A 15,589-nucleotide genomic window follows, 5' to 3' on the forward strand; every position below is an offset into this window, starting at 1 on the left:
ATCCCTTCCATCCTCTCCCTCCTCTCTCCCAGCCAGCTGTGGGGAAATGCTGCTGCTCCTTGGCAGTCACAGGCAGGCACATCACAGCAACCTCTGTGCCCACCAAACCCACTCTCATATAAGCAAGGAACACACATTAATCTAATTATAAGCTTCCTGTAGGAGCAAATATTTAGCTAATGAAATCAAGGTAAGGAAAAAAAGAGCTTGTTTAAAGGAGAGCTGACCAGGCTTTATACAAATGACATCCTCCCAACAGCAATGTCATTCTCTGAGCTCATGGAGATGTCATGTCCCCAGCATGGCCCCTCTGGCTGCCAGATACCCCAGCCATGAGGGACCTCTGCACCCTTGTGCTCACAGAGCAGGCCCAATTAGGCCCACACGTCAGTGATGCTGGTTTTGTTTCACCCTTTTTTTCTTTCACATATTCTCTGTATCCTTTACACATATACATGTGCCTTTGTAGCATCATATTGTAGCTTAGTTTCAACCCTTTCCTAGACAGGGAGACAAAACAAATTCCATGATCCCTATGCTATCTTGGTCCTCCTTGGAAACCAAGGCTGAAAGCAGCTTTCCAAGACAAACTTTTGTGAACACGGACTGCATCTCATCCTAAGGGGGGATAGTGCAGAAGGGCCAGAGAAAAAGGCATCACCAGAGGTGACATCTGGGAACCCTTTCCAGGGCTGCCACAGCCAGAGTGCCTCAGCCCCAAGAAGCCACGAGCAGGGCCAGAAGGGGTCTGTCCTGGCACTCAGGCCCCAAGCATCACCCAGAGGGGCCAGGATCTGCTCTGGGGATCTCTATTGGGCTGGGCTCCGCCCATTAAACTCAATGATTTCTCCTGGTATTTCATGTTTCTCTGCAGCCCCAAATCACACCTCAGTGAGGGTTGGAAGAGCCATTGCTCTGCCATTTTCCCTGCAGGACCAGTTCTCTGCATCCCTCACAGACCCCAGGCAACAAATGAGAGGGACTGTCCACAGGGAAAATGTGAGCAAAGCCTTTCTTGGAGAACTGGCCTTAACTGCACACTAAATTTGGGTTAATTATGAACACATGCTCCAAGATAAAACTTGAAGGAAGAGCTGAGCATCAAATACACAATGAATCTAATTAACGTGAACACAGCTAATTAGATTTGAATCTGTTCACAATATTGCATATGTGCTCGAAACTGCTGGCTTTATGGGAGTAATTAAAAAAGTTAAGTAGGGTTGGATTCACAAATTCAGCAGCCCCAACGATTTCTTTTTAGGCATGTGGTCTTTCCATATATTGTAGTTTTATTTTATTTCTTGAAGAAGCTGTTACTTGTGGATCATTTGTTCCCCCAGAACCTGACAGATTGGAGTTCCCAGAGGTGCTGCTGCTGTTCCTGTAGAGGGGAGGAGGGGATCTGCAGGAGGAGCCATTTGGCACATCCATTTAGGGGAAAAAATGTCTCCTGCCTGGGAGAGCAGCTGCCTGCAGAGAAGCAAGGGAAGGAGCACAGCAGCTATTTGGCCAGCTTGGGATGGTCAGATCCAAACCTGGCTCCCAGGAGTTTCCCAAGGTCGGGAATGATGAGCTCAAACAGCTACTGCCCTTGCAGGCTGTCCTCCCTGCCACGAGCCTGCCACACTCTGGAGCCTGGGCTGTGGCTGCTGGGCACATCTGGGCAGCACTGGGAGGCACTGGAAATGTCCCAGGGCAGCCCAAAGGGTGGGAATTGGCACGGGGCAGCACTGCTGGGGCAGAAAAGGCAGCTCCAGGCTCAGGGGGTATTTTAGTGGTGGGAGTTGGGTTGGGGATGCAGCACAGGCTCTCAGGAAGAATCAGCAGCTGCTCTGGGAGGCTGTAGGGGGAGAAGCTGGTGAATTGATGGCTGAAAAAATGATGTTTTGCTACTTCTCGTGGTATCTGTGGGTTAAGCAGCCTGCTGGGACAGCCCCTCTCCCTGGGAGGGAACAACAAGGGATGGAGCCTCTTGGAGCCCCACTGGGCTGAGCCCACAGGTGAGGATGCTCCTGGAGAAGGGCTGTGTGGGACAGTCAGCAAATTCCACTCATCCAGCCCAAAGGCCAGGGCAGCTCCTGGGGTCCCTTGCAGTGTGCTGCTAGTGATGGAGAGGGTCCCTGCAGGTCATGGAAGTACATGAGTTAAATGAGATGCACCACAGATCTCAGAAAGGCTTAGCCCCCTAATGAAATTGGACTGAGTCCTTAAAGCTGTTTCTTTCACTTTTTTCTGTTTTTTTACATCCATTCTAAAGGTGACACTTTTTAAAGAAACTGTGCTTTTGGTCTGTGTTTTATGCTTTTTACTCCTGCTGCTGCTTTTCACTGTCACAGAAAGACTGCTTTGGTTAAGGCTCCTGTCAGTCTCTTTGTAGCTGGAAATCCACTGCAGCTGATGCTGTTGGTTAAAGGCTGCCCTTGTGATCTCATCCTCTGATCAGCGGATCCAGCCTGGACCAAAGCCCTGCACAAACTCTGCACAGTCTGCACAGCCCCTGATCTGCAGTTCATGCCCCATTCCTGCTGCCTCAGGAGCCTCCTGCCTGCTTCTGGGGCCAGGTTTTGTTATGCCATACCTGAGGAAAAAATCCGATTTTTGCTCAAGCTCAGTGTTTACAAGGAGGAAATAAGCAGAGTGGGGGAGATGCAATGGAAACTTGTCTGGGAATTTTGGACACCAGCACACCCAGCAGAGGCAGGTGGCTTTACTTAATTAAAATGATCGTTGTGCTGAGATACCTAATTAGATTCAGGCACCTGTAGCCAAACAAGCACAGTACTGTGCCTTGGCTCTGGTGGCAGTGGTGCTGCTCTCCCTCCTGGCACCGTGTCAGATGGATGCTCTGATTCCCTGGGCCTCTGCACCTGGTGGGCCCTTCTCAGGGCAGCCCTGCAGAGCAATTTTCCGGCAGGGACAAAAATTAACTTGACCTTTTGCGTGCACCTTTCAGCCAAAGTGCTCAAGAGTTTGGGTGATTGAGAAAGATCTTCAGTCACCACCCTGGCAGCAATCACTCAGTGGCCACTGAGACAGCCCTGGCAGTGGCCATAGGTTTCAGGGAAGTTGGGGTTTTAAAACCCCCAGCCCCGAGGTGGGAGGCTGGAGAGGTTAGATTTGTGGGGTGTGTGTCTTGTGGGGAATGCTCAGCTGCACAAACATCTCCAGGGCTGGGAGGAGCTGGGGTGGGCAGTGCTGTGAGCTGGTTCATCACTCCTGCTCCTGGGCTGGACAGGGCTCTGAGGTGGCCACGTGCAGACCCTGGGGTTGGTGTCCCTGCCTGCCACCACAGTGCAGAGCTTCCTTCTGCCCTGGCAGCAGATCCCAAGCTGCCTGTGCAGCCCTGGCGTTGCACACAGACCCTCCCAGCACCTGTGCTGCACCCTGCAGACCCTGCAGAGCCTCCCGAGCTGGGACAGGGTCTGCAGGGCCTGGCTGGGGTGGCTGAGCTCAGCCAGCTCTGTCAGGCCATGTGTGGGAGCTGGCTGGACTCAGGACCAGCAGATTGCCAGGTGCTGACACACAGCTTTATCTTCCAATTGATCCAGAGGCAGAGGGAGCCGGGAGTTAATGAAGCTGGCTGTGGATTTAGACAGGTGAGGATTGCTTGTGTTCCCTTAATGGGCATGAATCACCAGAGATGGCTTCCCCTGCCTTGCTGCTGGAATGCAAAGGGCTCCTGCAGCCCCACAGCCCCTCATGAGATGCCACAAGGCCATGATGCAGCTTGGGCCTGGCAGCTGCTGCCAGGGGGACATCCCCACCTCTGGGGATGCTGCACAGAGAGCACAATTTTGGGTGCTGGGACAGAGAGTGGCACCCCTGAGCTGCTGGAACAATCTCATGTGTCACCGCGTCCCGAATTTCACTCCAGCCCACCCATCTGTCATGACTTGGCTGCAAGACAGAGCCGTGAATGAGTGATCTTCCCACACAGAGCAGAGCAGGAACAGACGGGAATCCGCCCTGCACTTCCAAAGTGGAGGTTTTGATTACCACAGAGCACAATAACTGACAAGCTCCTTGTGGAGTAATTATTGTTGTGAAAGTAAAACCAGCAGCGCCTGCCTTCGCACGTGCTGCGAGCGCTGCTGTGTCAGCACGAGGAGCAGCTCCAGGAGGGAATGTCTGACACAAGGAGCAGCTCCAAGAGGGAATGTCTGACACAAGGAGGGGAGGAGCAGCTCCAAAAGGGAATGTCTGACACGAGGAGCAGCTCCAAGAGGGAGTGTCTGGCGTGAGGAGGCCTTTGGGGAGGAGCAGCTCCAAGAGGGGATGTCTGACATGAGGAGCAGCTCCAAGAGGGGATGTCTGACACAAGGACGCCTTTGAGGAGGAGGCACACGGGGCTAATGGGGCTGGAAAGCGTGGCCATGGAGCGCTGGAGCCTTTGTCTCCACAGGGCGTGCGAGCTCCTTTGGGAACGCAGCCAGGACGTGGCAGGGCTCCAGCAGGAGATCCTGTAGATCATGGTAATGGGCCTGTGTCTTACAACTGCACAGTGTGGGCAGGAGGGGATGGTGAGACTGGCTGAGCTTTGTCCTTCCCGGGGCTGGGAGCTGATCCATGTCCCTGCTGGAAGCCTCTGACAGCACAGTGATGCTCACAAGTGTCAGAACCCAGGACATTCCTCTGGCTGCCCTGGATGATTCCAGACTCTGGCAAGGGGCTCAGAGACCTTGGCACAGAGTCAAAAACACCTGTGCCTTTGATTTTAGCCCATGGAAACAATTACCAACTTTGTGTCAAGATTTACAAGCCACAAGAGTTTGAGTAGAATGATAATTAATTTGTCACAGGGTGAAAAAGTAGAATTTGGGGGATTTAGAATGGGGGTTCAAGGGGCAAGATGCAGGAATCTGGGCATGTCCTGTCCTTCTTCTCCTTCTTCTTGTCCTCCATCTTCTGCTGGGATGGTGACACTGTTTGATTGGTTTAGAGTAGAGACAGACTGTCTAACATAGGTGGTAGGTATTGGAAAATTATTGTAAATAAAGTACACGTAGTTCTTAGTATAAAAAGTTAACACCACCCCAGGGGCAGGGACTGTGCCACAACCCGACCTGCTGGACAGATCTCAGCAGGTGAGAGAAAGAATGGAACAGATAAGAGAAAATAAACAACCTTGGGAACCAGAGCTGAGGAACCTCGACTTCTCCTTTGGTCACAGGGCTGGGAATAAAAGAGGCTTTTTAATACCTTGGGGATCATCTCAACCACAGAAACCCAAGAACAAGCCCTGGTGCTGGCAGCAGTGCACGAGGAGGCTGCAGGTGATGGGTGTGCAGTTTGCTCCTCGTGCCCAGCCCTCTCCTTCCTGTCAGATGCACAAATTGGAGTTATTGCCACAGTATTTCCCGGGCCTCTTGGAGCCAGAAGCACATCAGTACTTATTTTGTTTAATTTACGCTTAGTTTCCTGCACGGAGCTTCTTGCAGTTCTACGCCCAAAAATATGTTCGGAGGAAAAGGTCAGCTCTTCAGGGCCCAGCACTCTATAAAGCCCACAGTAAGGGAATATAATAGAGCAGATAGAGCAAAATTGGTTTCTCTGTTGCTGAAAACCCCTCAGGTCACTGGCTTGTTTGCCAGGCTCTGAGTAAATCATTTCTCTCCATTTCAAGTGCTTCCCAAAGTACTTCACAGGGGGTGCCCAGCATCTCCACTGCCCAGCTCAGAGCTGCAGGGTGCAAAAGCCTTGCTCCTAGGTCTGACAGTAGGATATAACTGGCTTTGAAAATTGTATTTGACCTTCCTTGCTCACAGAGGCTTTGCTAGTGGCAAAGTGATATTTCTGTGGGGGAGAACACCCTATTCATTACTTGGTGAACAGCTCACTCACTCACTGCTACTGCTTAGGTAGTACCAGGCAATTCTGGAACCAGTTCTTGTCCAAAGTCCATTCCATTTCAGAGCAAATCAAACTCTGGCTGTTTTCTACCAATTGTGTTTCTGGCATGTGAGGAGTAGAGGCATTTCCAAACAGAGATCTTCCCCTTGAATGCCAATGAGTACTGGGTTTTACAGAGCCATCAGAGACCTTCCCAGAAGGTTTGGCATACTGGGCTTTCTTGAAAGGGGTGGGGGAGAGATTTTTCTTTTCCTCTCCTAGCTTGGGCATCCTTTCCAAACCAGCAGTGGGTAGGATGGCTCCCAACTCCCTGATGATTCTGCACATCGTGCTTGCATACCCAAGGGCACCTTGCCTTTCCCAAGAAAAAGAAGCTGGTCCATCTCCAATGGCTGCCAAGCTGGGGAGGGATGTACAGGGAAGCTGGCATGAGCCTGGGTTCTTGGGGGAAAACCTGTTTGTCAGGCTGGGTCCTGTCTCCTGAGAGTCTGGGTAAAACCTTGAACTTGTATTCAGGAAGCATCCAAACACAGATGTGTTATCAGACAACTTCCCTCCCTAAACTCATTTCCAGAAATTAATTTCAAGTAGCATTCTGGAAAAAAAAGAAATTCTTACTGTTTCAGTAACCAGAGATGTGTTTAAAAAAATAAAATCCTTATTTCACATTGAATGGAGCACTTGATTCCACTCATAAGCAAACACGTTGGTAAGTACTGCAGAACAAACCCATTCTCATTTAAATTTAGCTTGATTTCTAAATGAAACATTTCTAATAGATCACTGGAGCCTTTCAGGATTGTTTCTATTTAACATTATGACTTAGCAACTACCACATTTGGTGAAAGGAAAAACCCTTTGCCAAATGTAGTCATTCAGGCGAGCCTGAAATGGTGAGCAGCCTCTGAACAGATGGCCATGTTTTCTGACCCTTGTTTGGGCCCACTGACACTGAGGTTGAGCTGTTGTCCTGGATGCTTCTCCCAGGCATGGAAAAGTTCCAGTCTTTCTCTGCATCCATTGGAGGCCGGGTGATGTTTGGCAAGACGTGCAGGCAGGGGACCAGTCATCATGGGGAGGGCTTTAAATCTCTTCCCCATTTCTCCCCCTGCCTCCCACACCCATAAATTATTCACTTCATTGCAGAGATCTCATGAATTATTGATCTCAAATTTGGTGTCTCCTAGCAACATGTTTACTTATTCCATTGCCATCCTTGTCCATCTCTTGGACACACAGGATGCCTCTGGCCCCTCTCCAGTGGCTGCCCTCGCTCCCCTGTCCCAAGCCAGGTGTCCCAGCATGGCTGAGCCCCTCTCTCTGCCTCTGCAGGGGATGTGGGAAGAGTTTGCTTGAAGCTCTGAAGTTAAACTCTCTTCTGAGGGCAAAACCCGTGGGCTTTGTGCCATTCCAGGAAGGGTCAGTGCTGTGCTCCACAGGGGATGCTCCTGCCTGTCTTGATCTGGATCCACTGCTCCAATGCTGCTCCCAGAGCCCAGGTCACTGTGTTTGAATCTGGAAGTTGCCTCTGGGAGTTTCCTGCCTCTTGAAAAACAGGGAAAGGAGGATCAAGGAAAACAAACCAGCAGGGTTCAACTTTCTCTAATAGTGTAGCTGGAAGGGGAAAAAAGACACCAAAATCACCTCTCTCTTTTAGCAAACTCTTTTGTTTGGTCATTTCCCTGGGAAAGCAGATGAGAAGGAGCTTTGCAGCACCTCCCAGCCACAGAGTCCCCCAGTATCTCCATCCCTGCAGCCTGCATGGCCACTACTGAAAACCTGCCTGCAGCTGGATGACCGTGCAGGTGGGCAGCAGCTGGGTGGCTGTGCAGGTGGGCAGCAGCTGGAGCCACCTCTGGCAACTCCTGGGAGCTGACCTCTGCACACAGCTGTGGGGGGTTCCTGAGGAGGCAGGGTGAGCACTGGAGGATGGAGCAGGTTCCCTGCTGAGTGCTGCTTCAAGCCATGCCTAGTTAGGCAGCTCCTTGGCACAGTTTTCTGCCTGCAGGCACCATGCTCAGATGAGTGGGATCCAAGTTTGTTGGGGCTGTCCCTGTGCCACACAGGACTGGTGGTCACTGAGCAAAGGGAACCTCACATCCCCATCCACTGATCCTTTATAGTTCCCCTCTAAGCTTCCCTGTGCTTGAAGTTAGGCTTGGCTTTGGGGCTGGCGTGGCTCTGGAGGGTGTACTTGCAACAAATCTTTCCTTCCAGCTCCTGCTGGAGCAGTCCCACACTGCTGGTACCTGACAGGACCCCCAGTGCCTGTGTTAAGAAGGGGCTGATGCAGCCCCATGCTACAATCTCCTCTAAAATGCCACCTTCTGTCATGCATAATTCAGAGGTTCCTCTAAAAATAAAGTTCCTCAGGCAGCCTCTGAATCAATTTGCCTCCTGATCAGGGAGAGGTGAGGAGCTCTCTGTCCCTCGGGGCCGCTTGCTCGAGGGCTGGCCGAGGTCCCAGCCCTGCACGGGGAGAGCAGAAACCTTCCTGGCACAGGGCAGGATCACAGGCACTGCTGTGAGGGGGCATTGCTGCCTCTGCCTTTCTCTTCTGCAGGTTCAGCAGCCCATGGAAAACATCCAGTGACCCTTTTTATTTTTGGCCAGGCTGTGTTGTCCTGGCTGTGACCCGCAGTGACAGTGACGCCCTGGGGGCTCCAGGGGACCCTGTCGTGCACAGCCAGAGCAGCAGAGGCTGTTTGCTAACAAGACAGCAGCAACGAGATGGCTGCATTGGGCTGTTACATGCTGACTTATACACACAAATGCCTGCTACCAAATCAAGGGCTGTGCAAGGTAGAACACAGGACACCTGACCATGGGAAAGTGTTTTGAGTGAGATACATCACCCCCAGCACGAGGTTTAACAGCCCTAGATCAGTTTTAACAAAAAAGGATATTCCAGCCTTCCTCCCATGCCTCCAGCTCCCCTGAGATATTTTGATGGTGTTCTACTTTCCTGAACCCAGGAATGCACCTAGGTCCTAATCTGCAGCTAGTGGTCATCATTATTCATATTTAGTGACACTCAGTGTAACATTTAAAACACTAGAAAACTCTGTTCCCTCTCGTTTGGTTGGGTTTTTTTAGCATGCTGGCAACCCAGAGGTTATTGCTAGAAATCCTTTTCTGATCAATGGACTGATAAAGACCTTCCTTATGCTGTCAATTATGCCAATTACGTTTCCCTCTGCCTAGGAAAAGGTCCCAGCCAGTTTGCCTGCAAATCTGCAGCAATGGCAGGGATTTCCATGGCTGGGAGTGACAGGTGGGCAGCAGAGAGGATGCCAGTTTTCCTTTGGTTAATGGCCTTGCTGGCAAATCCCAGGAAGAGCAGAGCATGACCAAAGCAGCCCAGCAGTGCTGCTCTGCTCTTTGGCCCTGGCTGTTTCCACCCTGAGCAGCCAAGAATGGTTGGATTGAGTAGGAAAATGATGGGCAGCAGACACGAACCCCTTTGCATTTCTGCCAGTCTGTTAGTCACTTCCTGATTTCCCAGAACAGCAAGCAAAAGAAATAGTTCTTTTGCACTGGGATGGCAATAATAAATAGGTCTGGAGGGACTCTGTGCTCTGCTCGGGCAGGGTTGCAATCCTGAGATTCTCTAATAAAGCCCTCTACTGCATGTGCCAGCATGGTCCCAGGGCCAGCCCAGAAGGCTGTGCTGGGGAGGGAGGGAAGGGCAGGACAAATCAAATCCCTGCATGTTGGACATGCTGGCTCCTTTCCTGTGGTGGGTACTGAAGCCCTGGGCCCAGCACAGGGTGCAGGGAGTGCTGAGCATCTGCATGGCTCTGAAATCCTACTAAGCAAGAAACTGAAAAGAACCCTGTCCAGAGACTTGCACACCTCCTATGGATCCTCCAGCTGCAGGACTCTGTGACAGGCAGGGGTGTGGGGATGGCTGCTGCAGACTAACAGATCAGGGGACTGCAAATGTAGATGAGAAAGCACTGGGGGGCTATGTAGACAAAAAAGACTCTTAATTTAAAATATTGTTTCCAGACTGTGGCTATTGGTGTGGGACTTCTCCTCCTGACACTTTTGAAGCTGACCTCATCTCATTTTTCCTGTTTTACTCTGATCTAACTCCCTGGGAGACAGTGGGGTGAGCCAGGGTCTCGCTGGAGGTCAGGGGTCTCCTTGCTCAGCCTAATCTTGGGTCCACAGCCCCCCAGTGTGGCCTCTGGGAGGCTGGGAAGTGGCTGAGATATATCACATTGGACAGGAAATCAATACCTACTTTTAAGATACTTTTCTATTGCTGTTGATTGCTTTATATTATATTAAGAGCCCTTGAGGGCTCTGTCTTGGAAACAGTGCTCTTTAATATCTTTATCAATGGCAGAGACAGTGAGATGGAGTGCACCTCAGTGAGTTTGCAGATGACACAAAGCCAAGCATGTGCATGACTCAACAAAAGGAAGGAACTCCATCCAGGGGCACCTGGACAATCCTGAGGAGAGGGACAGGACATACTGAGGTGTGGGAGAGTGCCCAGCAAAGGTCAACAAGTCTGGGGAAGGGTCTGGAGCATAAGTGTGAGGAGGAGTGACTGAGGGGTTCTTTGGCCTGGAGAAAAGGAGGCTCAGGAGGGAACCCTATCATTCTCTACAAATTCTTGAAAGGAGGTTGTAGCCAGGTGAAGTCAGGCTTTTCTCTCAGGTAATAAGTGACAGGACAAAAGGAAATGGCCTCAAGTTGTGCCAGAGGAGGATTAGACTGGACACAATAAAAAATTTTCTTCCCTGGTTGTCAAGCATTGGAAATAGGCTGCCTAAGGAAGAAAGAATTCTTCCTCATCCCCTGACCTTCTCTGTTAGCCAATATAATGCCTCTTGCTTTGCAGCTACTGGATTCAGCATGGAAAACATGTGTAACTGAATTGGAGACAGCTGCTGGGGTTTGCAGAGAGCCTGAAAGAGTTACTGCAAGATAGCCACAGCTGTGTGCACTTGACTGTGCTCCAATCACAGAGCAGGCAGCACCTTCCTTCCTTTCACTGGCATGGCCACAGGAGAGGAGATCAGATAGCAGAGCTGTAACACAGGAAAAGGAAGGAGGTGGGGAGATGTACAGGTTCAGCTCACCATCTGGTAGATGAAGATATTGAAGAATATCCCTGGGTCCTTGGATGGTGCCAGGGTGGCCAGAGCTCCAAGTTCCTCCTTCCCCAGCATCAAAACACAAACCTTGTTGGGGTCCAGCATGGATTGAGGGGTTGAAAACCAGAGAAGTTCCCAGGCTTTCTGCACCAGATAAGGAAGCAAACCCCTTGGCTGTAGAGCAAAGAGACAAAACCAGGGTCCTTGGAGTGCTGGGTCATGAGGCAGCTGTTTTTTCCTTTTTAATCTCAGCAAAGCAGGCACCTGACAGGGATGGCAGACACAAGGGCCTCGCTCAGATGCCAGGGGGCTCTGCAAGCAGGAAGACTGCAGCACCCTTGAGGACTCTTTCATCTCAGGAACAGCAGGAGTTGCCTTTTGCTGTATCTTTCCACATAATTACTGAGCCCTGAAGCAGTGTCAGGATCCCTCCCTGCAGCTCTCTCTGCACCTTTGAGGGGATGGGCAGCAAGGGCTAAATGCCAGAGCACTCGGGCTGAGCTGACCTGGGGGAGGAAACAGCAGGTTCAGATCTCCACAGGCCATCAGCCCTCACAGCCAGGAGGGGAAGGCAAGCTGTGGCTCACACAGGCTCTGGGCTGCACCTCTGCTCTCTCCAGCAAGACACAGCGTGGGCCAGGCCAGCACCTGACACTGGTTCCCATGTTTTATCTCCTGTGAAACAGGGGGAGAAGGGGAAATTCTGGGCCCAGCCCCTCCCCATGTGTGTGCTGGCTGAGAAGGAGGCTGTTTGTGCAAGCCCAGCTCCCTGCAGAGTGATTTGGGCAGGGCTGGTGAGACGCTCTCCCTTTGCTCAGAGACTCCTTTGGGCCCTTTCTGAGCTGCAGATAAAGCCATCCTCTGTCTCAGGAGAGCATCTCTGCCACCCTGGGAACGTGCAGAGCATCACAAGAGCCTGCCCTGCCAGCACACAGCTCTGCTGGCTGTGCCTGCAGGGTGAGCAGTGTGTTCTCCCCACCCTGGACATGCTCCCCCAGTGCTGGGCAGGGGGCACCTGCACTCCTGGGGGCTGGGCCAGACCCCAGCTGGCACCAAACAGGCTCATTTGGCCACTGCTGAGGGTCTCTGGGAACACCACCTGCCTTGCAGTGCACTTGTTGCCTTGCACAGGAGTTTGTGTTTGCTCTGGCACCTGATGCTGCGGCTGCCAGTGACAGAGAGGCTCTGGATGCTGCAGCATTCCCACATCTGCCCCTTTGCAGCCCTTCATAAATTTACCTTGGGAATATTTAACAGTGTGACCCATTTAGCACGTTCTGATGTTTCCTGCTGAAGTGACAGGTTTAACATTTCCCTTTAACCAGTACAGATTGTGCCACCTCTGGGTGATGTGTGAACAAATCCCATTGTTAGCACTGTGCAATAAACCACTTTTATCTCGTGCTGGGAGAAGCCAGCGAGGCCTCACCAACACCAGCCTGGTGTTGAAAGCTGGGGGCAGACCTGAAAGCAGCTGCTGTTGGCTGCCCAGCACTGTGCACAAAGGCTGAGCCTCCAGGAGGGAGCTGGGGCTGCCTGAAATGGGACAGGGCTGTCACAGCTGCCAGGGTGCTGCAAGTGCCACACAAACAACCTTGGCATCACCTGAGAGTGGAACAAGTGGCAGAGGCCAAACTCCCCTTTTGCCTCCCGCTCCAAAGAACAAGGGGAAGGCAGCAGCAGTGAACACCGAATTCTTTGGTGGTGGCAGCCCTGCCAGGCTGTGCTGCCTCCCCACATGCTGAAGGCATCCTCATCTGCAGCTGCCAGTCAGAGCAAAGTCACCATTTGATGTCCCTTTCAAATCCTGGTGGTGAGAAAACGGCACAAGGTACCTCAGTATCTCTCCAGAGAGTCTGTCTGGGGACAGAGGACCCCAAAGGAAGCTTGCTGTGATCTATTTATTATTCCCATAAAAGTGAATTTCTCAGGTTTTTTTGCCAGATGGCTCCTTTGATAAGAACCTGTTTATTCACTGGGGTGCTCAGATCTGTGTAACTTCATACACTGGGACAAAGAATGAGCACTGCAGCAGCACTAATGCCATTCTATCAGTTTGCACTGACCCTAACAGCCACAGGGTCTATTTGCTGTTTAAGAAGAGGTTTTTAATGTACTTTGCATGGTTTAGCATCATTAATGGCTTAATGAACAAGGCTAATAATGACTTTTGAGTTGGATAGAGGCTTCTATACAGATGTTTAGCATCCTCCATGGGATTGAAAAGATGATTTCCCTTTCCCTTGAGGCAAGCTGGAAGAGGAGGAGATGCACAGTGTGAATGGAGCTGGAGATGTGCTGCTGTGTCAGCAGCACTGGTGGGTTCCTGGCTGTCCCCAGGAGGGCTCTGCAGCTGATGGGCCCCAGAACAGCAGGCTGATGCTGCTCCAGGGAGGCACCAAGGGAGGGAGAGGGAGAAAGGAAGAGGTGTGGGGGTCCAGCAGGAGAATAAATGCAGGAGACAGAGCCTGGGACCGGGAGGCTGGGGAGAGGAGCTCTGGTGACTTCAGGTCCTGCTGGAAGAGCACTTGGATAAAGCTTCATGCTCTGCACTAAGGCAGCTTCTGGAGCATTGAACCATTGACATCTGGCACAGCTGGCCATGGGCTGTGGCCCAGCAGCCACGGGCTGTGACCCAGAGCCACCAGGTTGGTGACCAGACCGAGCAGGTTGGTGGCCCATCAGCCACAGGCTGTGACCCAGATCCAGCAGGCTGGTGAGGTTGGTGACCAGACCCACCAGGCTGGTGACCAGACCCAGCAGGATGGTGAGGTTGGTGAGGTTTGTGACCAGACCCAGCAGGTTTGTGACCAGACCCAGCAGGTTGGTGAGGTTTGTGACCAGACCCAGCAGGTTTGTGACCAGACCCAGCAGGTTGGTGAGGTTTGTGACCAGACCCAGCAGGATGGTGGCCCAGATCCAGCAGGTTGGTGAGGCTGGTGAGGTTTGTGACCAGACCCACCAGGCTGGTGCCCAGACCCAGCAGGATGGTGAGGTTGGTGAGGTTGGTGGCCCAGACCCAGCAGGTTGGTGAGGTTGGTGAGGTTTGTGACCAGACCCAGCAGGATGGTGGCCCAGACCCAGCAGGTTGGTGAGGTTGGTGAGGTTGGTGACCAGACCCAGCAGGATGGTGAGGTTGGTGAGGTTGGTGGCCCGGACCCAGCAGGTTGGTGAGGTTGGTGAGGTCTGTGACCAGACCCAGCAGGATGGTGGCCCAGACCCAGCAGGATGGTGAGGTTGGTGAGGTTGGTGAGGTTGGTGAGGTTGGTGAGGTTGGTGCCCAGACCCAGCAGGTTGGTGACCAGACCCAGCAGGTTGGCGAGGTTGGTGAGGTTGGTGAGGTTTGTGACCAGACCCACCAGGCTGGTGACCAGACCCAGCAGGTTGGTGAGGTTGGTGAGGTTGGTGACCAGACCCAGCAGGTTGGTGAGGTTGGTGAGGTTGGTGAGGTTGGTGAGGTTGGTGCCCAGACCCACCAGGCTGGTGACCAGACCCAGCAGGATGGTGAGGTTGGTGAGGTTTGTGACCAGACCCAGCAGGTTGGTGGCCCAAACCCAGCAGGTTGGTGAGGTTGGTGAGGTTGGTGACCAGACCCACCAGGTTTGTGACCAGACCCAGCAGGTTGGTGACCAGACCCAGCAGGTTGGTGAGGTTGGTGAGGTTGGTGAGGCTGGTGGCCCAGACCCAGCAGGTTGGTGAGGTTGGTGAGGTTGGTGGCCCTGCAGCCTGGGCTGTCCTGCCCCTGCCAGAGTCCTCCAAGGGCCTGTGTGAGCCCTGTCTCTGCAGAGCCTGGAGCTCCCTGGTTGGGCTGTTGGGCCCTGGGGTGCTCAGGGCTGTTCTCAGCCCAGGAAGGGCTCAGCTGTCTCTGCCTACAAGCACAGGATGCTGCTTCCAGCTCTGCTGCCTGCAGGATCCTTTCCTCATGAAGTGAGAGAGAGGAGGAACTGGGCACTGCAAGGATTTCCCTCTCCATACATTTGGCTGCTCATTGACTGGCTCAAACACAAGGAAGCAGATCAATAAGGAGCAGCAGTTGCAGGCAGGCTCTCAGGAAAGCCTTTCATCTCCAAAGTGGGCCTGGCTGCATGGCTGTAGGCTCAGAGAGAAGCAGTTCTGCCCTGGACACACAAGGAGAAGGAGCAGAATGAGAAGGCTGTGGATATACTGGAGCCAGTCCAGTGGAGGCCAGCAAGACTTTGAGGTGGACTGAGCACAGGTGAGGAGAGGCCAAGACCACCAGAAGGCCTGGGGGATGCTACTGCTGCCTGGAACTGCAAAATGGGAGGGTTATTGAGGGAACAGATGAATGCCACACAAAGAAATTCAGAGTAAAGCTTTCCAAGGAAAAGACCCAAAGGAAATGAGTGCTTTCCATCATCTCTGCATCTCCGTGCTCCCTTTCTCCTGCCCCTCCTGAGCTGGCAGAGTATCTCACAGGGATTTTTGCTTCTACCCCCGCTGGTGCAATCTCTTTCCCTTTAAACAGCACTCCCAGCAGCCAGCACGTGGGAAGGTGAGTTATGTGTGCCTTGTGAAGCTGCCAGCTGGAGCTGCAATGAACTTTACATGCACCATCAATCTTGTGCCCGACCCCTCTCGCAACCACGGCTTGGCTACAGCTTCTC

The sequence above is a fragment of the Agelaius phoeniceus genome, chromosome 8, assembly GCF_051311805.1.
Source record: "Agelaius phoeniceus isolate bAgePho1 chromosome 8, bAgePho1.hap1, whole genome shotgun sequence".
In the NCBI taxonomy this organism is placed as follows: domain Eukaryota; kingdom Metazoa; phylum Chordata; class Aves; order Passeriformes; family Icteridae; genus Agelaius; species Agelaius phoeniceus.